Source organism: Schistocerca serialis, chromosome 6 (assembly GCF_023864345.2).
Source record: "Schistocerca serialis cubense isolate TAMUIC-IGC-003099 chromosome 6, iqSchSeri2.2, whole genome shotgun sequence".
NCBI classification, from domain to species: domain Eukaryota; kingdom Metazoa; phylum Arthropoda; class Insecta; order Orthoptera; family Acrididae; genus Schistocerca; species Schistocerca serialis.
Window position 1 is genome coordinate 693,168,958 of NC_064643.1, and position 13,696 is coordinate 693,182,653.

General features: G+C 43.3%; 1 protein-coding gene across 1 annotated transcript in view; it reads left to right on the forward strand.

Annotated features, from left to right (window-relative positions):
• Window positions 1-13,696, forward strand: part of LOC126485035 (pikachurin-like) — a 779,910-nt gene that overhangs the window by 372,081 nt on the left and 394,133 nt on the right. The window lies entirely within an intron of this gene.

Below are 13,696 nucleotides of genomic sequence, written 5' to 3' on the forward strand. Positions count from 1 at the left end.
GTAAGCTGGGAGGGTTCAAATTTATTAAACTAAGGGCTGGTGCTGCGAATACATTACCAGCTGCAAGACAGATAGGAACCCAGGGTGATGTTGCAGCTGCTCTCATTGGTGGTGCATGCCTGTGCATAAAGACCCTGCCGCAGTAGTGCGAGTGCGAAACGACAAACAAATCGCACAGTTGTTGCCAAGGTAACGGGACAGTAATGCTTCTGACTCTTGAAATCACGTGCACTCTGTCTGACCAGAACTGAATAATTCTAACATTCACTCTGGCGGTCCAGAAGCGAAACACGACCGATCTCTGTTGCTTTCCAGAAGTGGATCCTCGAACTCCTGAGTTTGTCTTCACACCAAAAGATTAGCACCTCGTCTCCACCAGCAGGAAAATGTCCAATCGTGGGAGTACCCAGAAATAGCTGCCAATCATACTCTTAGATTCTGTAACTCCTTTCCCCTTCAAAGCATTACAACAAATTATCCTCCTATCAGTGGTCGTCATGCCAAATTCGGAGTGTGCTTTTTTGCGTCAGTACGCATGATACCGGACCATCAATCAGATGGCGTTTTTCAGTCTATGCACGGTAAAGTATAAATCTGAAACTGCCTCTGGCCAGCGGACGGCAGTGGTCTACATGGGTGCCATACAGTCGACTCCCCTGTGGACGCAGACATTAAAATTCTCCGAACTGATGCACAAGGTGCAGCCATCCAGCGTCGTCTGGCAGACCCCAGTGCACTAAAACGAATTACGAGGTGCAGGCGCCGACGCTGCCCACGTCCCAGTCACCCTGCTCTTCCGACTGGTTTGATGCGGTCCGCCACGAATTCGTCTCCTGTGCCAACCTTTCCATCTCAGAGTAGCACTTGCAACCAACGTCCTCTGTTATTTGCTGAATGTGTTCCAGTCTTCGTCCACCTCTACGGTTTTTGCCCTCTACAGTTCCCTCTGTTACCACGGAAGTAATTCCCTCATGTCGTAATAGGTGTCCTATCATCCTGTCCCTTCTCCTTAGCAGTGTTTTCCACATATTCCTTTCCTCTCCGATTCTGCGCACAACCTTCTCATTCCTTATCTTCTCGGCCCAGTAAATTTTCAACATCCGTCTGTAGCACCACGTCTCAAATGCTTCGAATCTCTTCTGTTCCGGTTTTCCCACATTCCCATGTTTCACTACCATACAATGCTATACTCCAGACGTACATTCTCAGAAATATCTTCCTCAAACTAAGGCCTACATTTCGTACTAGTAGACTTCTCTTGGCCAGGAATGCTATTTTTGCCAGTACTATTCTGCATTTGATGTCTTCATTGCTCTATCCATCATTGGTTATTTTACTGCCTAGGTAGCAACAAAAGGCGAATCTGGCATTCCCTGTAGTGGGACGAGCGGGCCGTAGTCTGCTCTTGTCACTCAGTCGCTCATGTAGCCGTACCACCACACATCGTACCACGCCTAATAAAGTGCGACAGCCCCATCACCCAGTTACTATCTAAAGAAAATCAAAGCTCTCATTCGTCTTTTCATTACTCCAGTGACGTTAATTGTCAGTCATCACTCAGGAACATAACGAGAGAAAGTTAAATCAAACCAAAGAACTGGGAGGGGAGAAGCCATTAGAGTTTGGTGTCTTTCGTGGTCTACCCGTTTCGGCGAAGGTCCGGAAGTGCCGAGAACAAGGCAAGAAGTGGAAGGCCATCAACTGCAACAGACTAAAACTCTCAGGTTTTTGTTAGTGACAGATCGAGAGAGGATTTATGAAAAACATGATTTATGAAAGAGGTCAGAATGCCTGTCATTTCAGTTTATAGAATCATAACTGAAAAGTTAAAGATGAGAGAAGTAGCTGCCAGGTAGGTTCCACGTGATCTGACTAAAGAACAGAAAGCTGGTCACAAAAGTATCGCTGCAGAATTGTTTCCACATAATCGAACAGTTTCTGAAAATGATTGTCATGCTTGATGGAACCTGGATACAAGATTCTGAGTCAGAATTGAAACCTCAGTCGCCACAGTGTAAACGTTCCCACTCTGCATACCCGAAAAAACGTCGCCGCCATCAATCAAAGATGAAACTGATGACGATCTTTACACATAACGTAAACAGAGTCATAGCTCCAGGCGTTATCTGTAACAGGTACGTACTACAAGAAAAGTGCTTTTCATCCGAAAATTCGCTGAAGAAGACCTAACATGCTTGCAGATAGTGTCCTCCTTTTGTACAATAGCGCAAGATAGCCATTGAGAGAAACGCTCCACAAATATGGGTGGGAAATACTTTCCAATGCGCCATACAGTCCTGATACGAGCACACTGGAGTTTGATTTGCTTCCCAAATTTAAGGAACAACTCCGTTGAAAACGTTTTGATACAACGATGAACTTTCCAGTGAGGTGATCCGAGTAATCAGGCAGCTCAACAATGTAGGTGCCATATCCAGAATACAGAAGTTGCCAGAACTTTGGGAAGCTGTCATAAGCAAGAATGAAGATTGTGTTGAAGGCCTGTTAAGATGATTTGAAAAATAAAATTATGATTTTTTGAGGTCTAATTTACAGTGCGCAAAACTTTTGAAACAACTATAGCATGAATAAAATGCCAGATGTGGAAAGACCTGACACTTTATGTGACTTTCGTGTTGTAGTCGTAAGTGTCAGATGTAACCATTATCACACGTAATTTTACAATTCTACAGGACTGAGGGTTTGCCATTAACGAAATCTACTATGGAGAAGTTTACAGCAGTTTCTCAAAGTACAGTACTGTATTTAAACTCTCAGAATCAGTGGCTGTTCCCATGTCTAAATATTCCTATTCTGTTGAACTGAGAGCTTTTATTGCGTAAAAACTGACGTTACGACCAACAAAGAGCCTTCTGCCTGAACCAGTGGGTACAATGTAAACCCAGCGTTTGCAGTCTTCCTGAGATTGACAGAAAGAGCTGAGCATTCTGCAGCGCTTTTTGAGAATCACCTGACGTTCGCACTTTGAAGAGAGAACTGAAGTGAAGCTACAGTCGAAGCAGCTCGCCGACTGTGTGCAGACGCGGGGCGCATGCGCAGTCGCGCTGCTCGAGCTGTGGCACGGCGCTGGAGGATGATGACCTTTGGTTGGGGCCAGAGCAAGCGCGGCTCCGATTTCGGCGCTAATGACTGCCCGCTTTAGCGCTCGCTAATGGCGGACCACTCTGCGGGCCGGAATTAGCTGATAGGGGGCGTGGTAGGGCGTGGGCGGGGAGGAGGGACAAGCCATAGGGTGCCCTGGTCCGCCTCCCGACTGCGCCCAGCGATACGTGGCTGTCGCAGCGGCCATCCAATGCTGGTCGCAGCTGTCACGTACCGATACACTGTGACTGCGTCCGAGGGCATCTGCAACCAGATGGGGCGGTGGACCTAATTCTTAAAAGAATTAACGTGTATGCGAGTAGTGTCGTCAACTCGTTTTATGTGTGTAGTTACAGCAGAGAAACTATGTGCAGCCCCAGGGTAAAAAACAAATTAAATGAAACTTAGGAGAAGAGAAACCTAGCCAAGATCGCTGTAAAATACTTTATTGTTGGTAACCGGTTTAGGAAAAACTAACAAGGGGAGGCCGCCAATTGTGAAATTCAGATTCGATTCATACTGCGCATAATAGCTCATGGCCAGAGGTGTACTGTGCAAAGCACCAAGATGCACTTCTCAGCCGTTGTCGAGAAAATCGACAGTTAAAAGAAACCGTTGCGGTGAAATACTCTCTACGATTAATGATTTTTCTACAGCGTCGTGGCGCAGCGGTAAGCGCTCGGGTTCGTAATCCAAAGGTCGCCGGATCGAATCTCGCGCCATGCAATTTTTTTATTATTAGTTTTTTGTAATTCAAATATATATATATATATATATATATATATATATATATATATATATATATATATATATATATATATTAATGAATTGCTTATGCATGTTGGTGAAGGCGGATCGCTCTCCAATTGTTCCGCCTCCATTTTTCCGTTTTTTTTTTAACAGGGTGTACCAAAGCTCTCCCGTCCACACTGATTTTCGACGATGTTATAAGTTGCGCTAGGGACCGCATCTACCTTCTTTCGAAGTTAGCAGGCAACTACGCTGTTATGCGGCGGCTCGTTTCGGCCCATTCAACATCTGTCCTCCAAGTGTAACGAGCGAGTAACGGAGTTTGTATTTCATACCTGCCACAGCAAATTTGTGTTCGTGGGGTCTCTATTCGAACGTTTGACTTACGCTATACGTATTCGTTTCGGAATATCGTTTCTACGTCTTCCGTTAACTATACGTGGTTAACATTATGAAGACAATTAATAACATTTGTGAAATAAATATATATATATATATATATATATATATATATATATATATATATATATATATTTGAATTACAAAAAACAAATACTAAAAAATAAAAAGGTTGCATGGCGCGAGATTCGATCCGGCGACCTTCGGATTACGAACCCGAGCGCTTACCGCTGCGCCACGACGCTGTAGAAAATTGTTAATCGTAGAGAGTATTTCACCGCAACGGTTTCTTTTAACTCGATTTTCTCGACAACGGCTGATAAGTGCATCTTGGTGCTTTACCACATTACACCTCTGACCATGGGCTTTTATTATGCGCAGTATGAATCTAATCTGAGTTTCACAATTGGCGGCCTCCCCTTGTAAGTTAACATCTTAAGGGGGGTAGGACGTCAAACGGGCCGACTTGTAGCAGAAGAGTCATCACAGGACATTTTATTTTCTACTGTCTATACTTTTACAAATAAATTCATAAAACTTTGTCACCAATACCTGGAAGGATTGAGGACTCACACTCATCGCAGTGGAAGTTCAAAAACGTAGCAAAATACCTTTTTTTATGTGTGAAATTTCATCATTTTTTTAACTTATTACTGGCTGCATTTGTTGATGTAGGTACACTTTCCTTCCTAAGTAAGAGAGATTCTTCGATGAATTTTTCATAGCATACAAACAGTAGCTACAGGTGTATGAAACTCTAGAATTTTCCAAATCTATGAAAAACTGCGGAAAAATTTGAGATAATTAACTATAAAACTTGAGGTTTTTCTAAACATGAAGTTTAAATGTAACAGTTCATTCATTTTTTCATAAATTAAATAACTTCTAGAGATTCATACACCTGTAACTATGGTTTGTATGCTGTGAAAAAGTCATCCAAGAATCTCTCTTACTTAGGAAGGAAAGTGTACCTATAGCAACAAATGCAGCCAGTAGTAAGTGAAAAAATGATGAAATTTCATATGTAAAAAAAAGTGTTTTGTTACGTTTTTGAGCTTTCACTGCTATGAGTATGAATGCTGACTCCTTCCTGGTCATGCTGTTAAAGTTTTATGAATTTATTTGTAAAAGTATAGACAGTGGAAATTAAAATGTCCTGTGGTGCCTCTGCTGCTCCAAGTCGGCCCGTTTGACGTGTTACCCCCCCTTAAGATATTCATAAAGATTATTACAAATATCTTTGCCAGCTACACACAAACTCCTCCCATTGGATTTCCAGGTACATAAACATGAAATGAGCGATGCGTTGGCACGTTAAAAATTAAAAATTACTCAAAAAGAAAATGATTCAAATTGCTCTGAGCACTACGGGACTTAACATCTGAGGTCATCAGTCCCCTAGACTTAGAAAGACTTAAACCTAACTAACCTAAGGACATCAGACACATCCATGCTCGAGGCAGGATTCGAACCTGCGACCGTAGCAGCAGCGCTGTTCCGGACTGAAGCGCCTAGAACCGCTCGGCCAGAACGGCAGGCTTAAAAGTTGCTATGTACATCACAGTTCACCAACTCATAATACGTCATGCCCACCACGGCGTCACAAGACTGTCCAGTCTTGTGATGCCCTGGTAATTCCTTAATTTTTGACGTGTGAGCGCATCGCTCATTTCATGTTCATGGACCTGGAAAGTCAGTGGAAAGATTTCTTCCATAGCTGGCACAACATGTTTGTAATAATTTTTATGAGGAACTGTATATGTTAACTTAGTTTTAGCGAAACCACTTACCTACAACAAAGCTTAACATGGGTAAACTAATGAAACCAAGTTTATTTACTGTACACCTCAGATACTCACCCTGTTATTCTACCTCAAACAGCCTAAACAGATTAACCATGAAAACATGGACCACAAAATTCAGAAAATTATACATCTTCCCTTATTCTTTTTCCTGCTGTTATCCCCTATCTTCGTAGTCTACAATTTCAACGTGGTTTTGCCATTCGTAGTAGCAGAGAGTTTCTGAAGAAGAGAAATGTGTCAACATCCAATATAAAGTTAAGTGTTAGCAAGTCTGAGGATATCTGTCTTTAGTGTAGCCTTGTAATGCATAGAAACGTGGACGATTAAAAGTTCAGAGGAGAAGAGAATACAAGCTTTTGTACTGAAATGTGGTCCCACTGGTGGTTCAGCAGCGATAAAGATACCATATTTTGAGAAACAGATCTTCAGCTGCCTTATCAGCGTTCACATAAATGAATGGTAAAGGATGAAAACTTATGCTGAACCAAGAATCGAGCCCGGATGTTAGGGTCGGCAGTGAAGCGCCTCTGGATGACCGAGGCGGTTAAGACAACCGTTCTACAGAAGCGAAGCATCTGGGTTTGAGTCCCGGTCTTGCATGAAATTTCATCCATAACTATTCATTATTTCAGTGGCTATAAGGCGTCAGAAGCATTTGTAATACGATGCCGGGGAAGAATACTGAAAATTAGATAGGTAGATCATGTAACTAATGAGCAAGTACTAAGCGGAATCGGGGAGAAAAGAAATTTGTGGCACAACTTGATTAAAGGAACGGATCGGTGGATATGACACGTTCTGAGACGTCAAGGGTCACCAGTTTAGTGGTGCAGGGAAGTGTGTGGGGTTAAAATCGTAGAGGGAGATCAGGAGATGGGTGTAATAAGTAGGTTCAAATGAATGCAGATTGCAGTGGGGCTGTTCAGGAATGAGGAGTCTTGCTTGCCCAGGGTGCATTAGCATGAAGAGCTGCATCAAACCAGTCTTCGGACTGTAGACAAAAACAACAGCAATAATACAGGACAGCCGAATGCCCTGCTTGTCACCACCACGTCCCCCAACCCTCCCCCCTGGCCCACTGGACAGACGGAATTTGTGTACCTCATACACCATGTGCATGTATCTATATTGTTGTCACTCGTCAAAGTGTGAGAATGTTCTCGATATGTTTGCCGATCGTGTATCTAAGGCGTGACGTGGGTATCAACCCGACATTCACCTAGTCGGATGTGGGAAACCACCTAAACACCACATCCAGGCTCGTCACCACACCTGAACAGCAGCGTTAATTCGCTGGGCGGATTCGATTCGGGGCCTGTGCATCTACCCAAAACCCACAAGGTGGTTAGTTCAGGAGAAAGTACTCACTACAAGAACTCACATTCTACAAAAAGAAATTGTATTCTACGCTGACTGCTGCTGTTAGCCAGTGAGTTACAATTCGGGTATTATGGTATGTTAGCACGCACGCCTAATAACAGTGGTCACCCTTCAAATTTAGAAATACTTCCTATGCGGAAAATTATAGCCTGACAATTTCGGAAACTGCATTAAAAAATTTTAAGTCGCTGATGAATGATGGACGAAGAATTTTAACTATCTGATTGTCGTTGTTGATGGCTAGCTCAGTACTAGGCACGAATAACGTATTACTACAATTTATCAGTATCAGTTTAGCACTTGGTTTCAAAACAAAATTAAATTTAAAAATGTGTGTACCTAATATGACTTTACTGACACAAACATCTCGTAATCTGCATCAGTGGTGGAATTTTATATGTACTTTCAGAGAATTTCGAATGCATCAATGATTTTGCATTCTCAACCAAATTAAATTCTACTCAAACTCATACGGCAAATTATTACTCTGTATGACTCAAATATGAATTAAATATATCGCTCTCCTTTTCATCATTTTGTGAAAATAGGGAAAGATGTAACGATATTTGTTAATTACTCATCCAATGATGGTAACACATATTACTTTAGGTGTGATACGACATAAACTTTAATTAAAAGTAATTAGTACATAATTATCGTGCCTGTGAGAGCTTCGTTTTCATACCAGTTTGTTACGAAAGCCTTTAGGTTTGCTGCGCTTTACCCAGTTGCTGGACTCTTTAAGTTTCTGCCACTGGTTTGTGGTGTTGGTGTGCGATGATCTTGAACCTCAAGTTGGTGCGTTAATCCGTCAGTTCTGAGCCATGTTACGACTAGTATCCTCTTCGCTTTATTACTGCGGGAACATCAGTATACTAAAATTTCACTTTACTGACATGTACGACGTGTGGATTTGGCACAGAGTTAATCACTGGGTGTAACTGCGCGACCATTGTTACAGTTCTTACCGGACAGAAATGTAACTGCTTATTTGATTACATAATACACTTCACGATGCTTCACAGTACTCACAGACCTTGGACTTTTCAAGTTAACGTCACTCACCCATTGTTTGAACTGCACAGTAAGCGCTTCGTGTCTGTAGCTCCCGTGAAAGCGTCTATGAACAACCTTTAAACTCCACAGCTGACTGACTATATTTCGTTAGTCACTAGTACCTTGCTGTTCGTATTAGTTCAAGTCACACGACACTGTCCACATTTTAGCCGAATTACGACTCGTGTAAAGCCACAACCAGGCACACTTGTTACCGTGACTGCAATTCTCGGCTATGGATACTTCATCTCGATTCACAAGACTCTCGTTTCGTAGATTCCCTGTGTCAAGATCTAAACTTTACGGGTTGGACCTACATTAACAGTTAATAAGAAACAGTGTCAGTCGTAACTAATATATATGTAGAAAACGAAAGAAAATAGACAAGTTCACGAAAGTTGTTGATACGACGGTATGAGACTTCACTCTTTCGAGGAGCGTGTGTCGATGAATGTGCAGGGGGTGCGGCAATAAAAGTTTTTCATTTGAATATCTGAGCATGAACACAGACGTGATAGCAAGGAGGCAGGGGATGGTCTCATACTTAAGCCGTGGGTTTGGAAGTTTGTTTACCCTGTGCTCAGTAGTGACAATACATTTTCGAAGGAGCAACGGACGTTCACCGTCCAGGACCACATTCCTAACTGGTTCTCGATTCTCGCTTCGTGACCTATATTCCATGCAACCCTTAGTATGCCCACCGCAAATACTCCACGTGGCACCGTGGATAACTCCTGCATAACTAGAAATTACAGGTGAAGATAGGAGAATTGGAGGTATAAATGTCAGTTAGATTACCCAAATCATCGCAGCATTTGGAGAATCATATGTGGCGACTTTCTTTGTCCTTGGCACGAAAGCATACAGTTACTGTTCTGCTTCATGATCACCCTATGAGGGGAAATGTTTATGATAATCTCCATTTCCCACCTGCAGAATTTGGCTGTGACGCAAAAGGTCATTGAATGCGGTTTTGTTGCTCAACAAGATACATGTGGAAGCTTATTTGACAAGCTGCCTCATCGGACGCTAGTGCTCTTAGAAGCGAAGCAAAGTTTTATCTGCCTAGGAGAGTGAATAGACAAAACACGCGCTACTGAAGTCGTCTCAGTATCAGAGATGCTGTTAGGTGCGTTGTAAGTGGCCTCAGACAGTAACGCAATCCTCAAGAGCTGTGTGGAGAGGAACAAATGAGAATGTCTACGTGTCCGTAGTATTCGTGAGAAGAAATGGCGCAAATGTGAAGTTTATATCAACGACATTTGGTTTGCCTTATGTTGGAATATGCTGTGTAACATAAGATAGGTCAAAAAATTTCATAGAGCAGCACAGGTATGGCGTTGACAGCAGACAAATTTATGTTGCAAAATGCTCCATAGTCACGTAAGTAAACTGATAACTTTAATTATGGGGTACTTTTGTGCATGCACCTTTTTAAAGTGCTCGGGCTTTATGTTTTTACGAAACAGCTTACCTCGAAAAAACCATTTATTTAGGACTTCTTAAGTCGACGAGGTTTTTTAAGGAAACTGATCGTTCACTTTGAAGAGCTAATGAAAGGGAGCTGGTTTCAAACGTGTCACACCTCTCCTCTAGATGATTCACGTGAAGCACTGTGGAAAATGAACCTCATTGGGCGGCTGTAAAATACGGCATTGGACAATCAGCAACATAAAAGTATATGGATCAGCGGGCGCCAAAGCTACATCAGAAGCAGTGACATAGTGTCGTACATTTTACACGATAAGTTATCTACGAAAACAATCTAGTATCTAGTTGCCACAACCGGATGCGAGAGATAAAACCAGCGTTTCACTTGGGCGTTGCCACTAGAGCCCGGTTCTCCTAGGATATTTTAATTTTTTCAGAGAAAATGACGCCGCTAACACATTAACCATTCAGGCGATACTTGTTGTATGGGAAGAGGGAGTGTTCTTACTTGTTGTTACTTCAGCCAAAGTTTTAATATATTGAACAGAATTGATGGATCGCGTGGAAGAAGAGAGATCTCGTGAGTTTGCTGATAGCTAAACGCAATGGACGATGATGAAGAGGATTATTTGCTCCAGACGTACTCGCGTAGAAACTATTCGCAGTATCCAGAATGAGATTTTCACTCTGTGCTGGACCGAGACTCGAACTCGGGACCTTTGCCTTTCGCGGGCAAGTGTTCTACCATCTGAGCTCCCCCAGCACGACTCTTGCCCCGTCCCAAGTTCGAGTTTCGGTCTGGCACACAGTTTTAATCTGCCAGGAAGTTTCATATCAGCGCACACCCCGCTGCATAGTGAAAATCTCATTCTGGAAACATCCTCCAGGCTGTGCCTAAGCCATGTCTACGCAATATCCTTTCTTCCAGGGGTGCTAGTTCTGCAAGGTTCGCGGGAGAGCTTCTGTAAAGTTTGGAAGGTAGGAGACAAGGTACTGGCAGAACTAAAACTGTGAGGACGGCACGTGATTCGTGCTTGGGTAGCTCAGATGGTAGAGGGCTTGCCCGCGAAAGACAAAGGTCCCGAGTTCGAATCTCGGTCCGGCACACAGTTTTAATCTGCCAAGAATTTTTGTGTTCGCAGTATGTTTGTAGTACTGCGTCAATTAACAGTTAATCTTCTTCGGCACTGAAATGTTACTGTTTCTTTGTAGCTCACTTTGTAGCATTTTGCAGTTGAGCTTCAGGTAAACTGCAGCGTTGGTTCACTAGAACTCGGGGTACAACGCATTATATTCGTCCAGAACCAGCTGGGCTATCACTCCTGACGTAGAGCTCTGGCGCACAACGTATTGCGCTCTGTTGGAAAACACGGTCACTAATTTGTCGCTGTTGAGGGGACGACGCACTACGCAAGTCACTGTGTACATACTTCACGGCGCAAAATTTGTGCTCCCAGGCAAACCTGAAGTAAATCGCTGGCCGATGGACTGTCTCGACATTTCTTGCTTGTTGTACGAACCACGTTGTCAGAGGTTTCATCGGTAGGGCTACAACGACCCTCCTTTTTTTTATGGAGTCTCTGGTTCTTGCTATTGGTATCTACTTAGTGCACAGCGGACGACGAATGTTCCTCTGTTTACAGTTTACGCTTTCGAATCGGGGGTGAGTAGAAATTTATTTTTGTGAACGGCTGGTGTTACGTTCGTTGGCTGTGGCCAAGAAGTAAACACGAAAACAAATTCCTGGGCAATTTTTCAGTTCTAACAAGAATCATACAGGTTGTGTGGCCCTGCTTGTTACTGTAGGTCAGATGCCAGGCACCACTTCTGCCAGAAACGAAACACTGGAGCTGTAACTTGTCGCCGGTAATTATTATTATATAACAGGGTATCTTACTGATTAGCTAGTAAAACCGTAAAGTGTCTGGATCGTACTGGGAAGAGAAACATGCAGTAGGACATATGGATTGAAAAAGATAAACTTATCTTCTTCACAATGTGCTTCTGCCCACAAACGCAGTTTTACAAAGAAAAAATAGAGACGTGGAGTTAGAATTGTTGATACATGAATCCTGTTCACGAAACTTGATCTATACTGTCTTCTTCCTTGTCCGAATTTACAGACAGTGGGAGCTAGGAAACGGTTTGAGTTCAATGATTGCCACAGACAGTTGATTTTTCGCACCTATCAGAATCAATCGCGAAGAATGGGATCTACTTATATGGAAAAGGAAGGAAGGTTTGTGATTTACGTTCCATCCACAGTGAGGTCACTACAGGCGCAGCAAAATTTCGGACTGATTCGAGGATGAGGAAGGACGTCGGTCGCCCCTTTCATAGAAACCATCCTGCCGTTTCGCTGTAGTGATTTAGAGAAATCACGGAAAACCTAAGTATCGATGGCCGGACGCGGATTCGAACCGTCGCCTTTCGGACTGCGAGTCCAGTGTGCAGGCCACTGCTTTACTTCGCTCGGTCAGTTCCTAGCAAAACGTTGATCAAACTACTTTGAATATACGACCATGCTCTTTAATCGGAAGGTATCATTGTGACTCTCGTAGATTGCCAGTTTTTCACCTTGGGCTTGTAGCTCAGTTTCCTATGCAAAGTGAAGGCAAAAAAGATGCTGTGTGACCATGGATTCAGAAGTACCTGTATTCACATCAAATGCGTATACACGAGCTTACAGTTGCAGGTATTGAAAGATTTGTAAATTTATACAGACGCTAACATCCCACTCCTGACACCAATTATAAAATGGTGCAAATGGCTCTGAGCATTATGGGACTTAACTTCTGAGGTCATCAGTCCCCTAGAACTTAGAACTACTTAAACCTAACCAACCAAAGGACATCACACACATCGATGCCCGAGGCAGGATTCGAACCTGCGACTATAGCGGTCGCACGGCTCCAGACTGAAGCGCCTAGAATCGCTCGGCCACTCCGGCCGGCACACCAATTATAAAGTTAGGTGAAGATTACGACGGACTTCTGCAACCTATGTTAATGTAATGCTTGGCAGGCAAGGGGGAAGAAGGCTGTTACATATGCCTCGTGGCGGCAGTGTGCAGGGGGTCGAGCGGTCAGGATTTGATAGTGGGCATCCAGGGCTGCCGTTAAATGACAAAACAGGAAATTAAGTACAATCAACAGGATGTATTTCAATATACGGAGTACAAAGTGCGCGTCTAGGGTCAGTAGGTAGCAAGTTTACGCAGGTCGAATAATTAATTAAAATGGTCAACGGAAGGGAAAGTGGTTCATATTAACTTACTTTGGTGGCCGGTCGTGAAAGGCAGAACCGCAGGCTCTGTCTTCCAAAAAGACGTCTGTTCTGATCGAGGTCTGGATTACAAGAGAGAGAAGCAAGTGTGTTCTGCCCCGTAGGACGCTCCGGCATGCACACACGTGATCAGTATCCTGCGCACGCTATTGGCTAAAATCAATGGCGTGAATTCTCTAGCAGTTGCAGCAGAGGGCTCAGGGCGTCTCCTGTCAGCATCTTTAGCTGGACATAACCGCCTCGGTTTTGAAAGGCAAGCGACTTGTGTCACGTAGACACGGCGTGAATTACTCTGGGAGGAAACTTGTACAGATTCCACTGGCCCTTTGAAATAAATTTCTTAAACCAGTTCCCTAAAATATTCCTTGACTGGCTGTCATCCTGTACAGATTCTTTACGATCGTCGTTCTCTTCCCATTTTCTTCTTTCCGTGATTGTAGTGACTTTTTGGACAGTAGTGCAATACACGAGCGCGCAGTAGTGAGGCG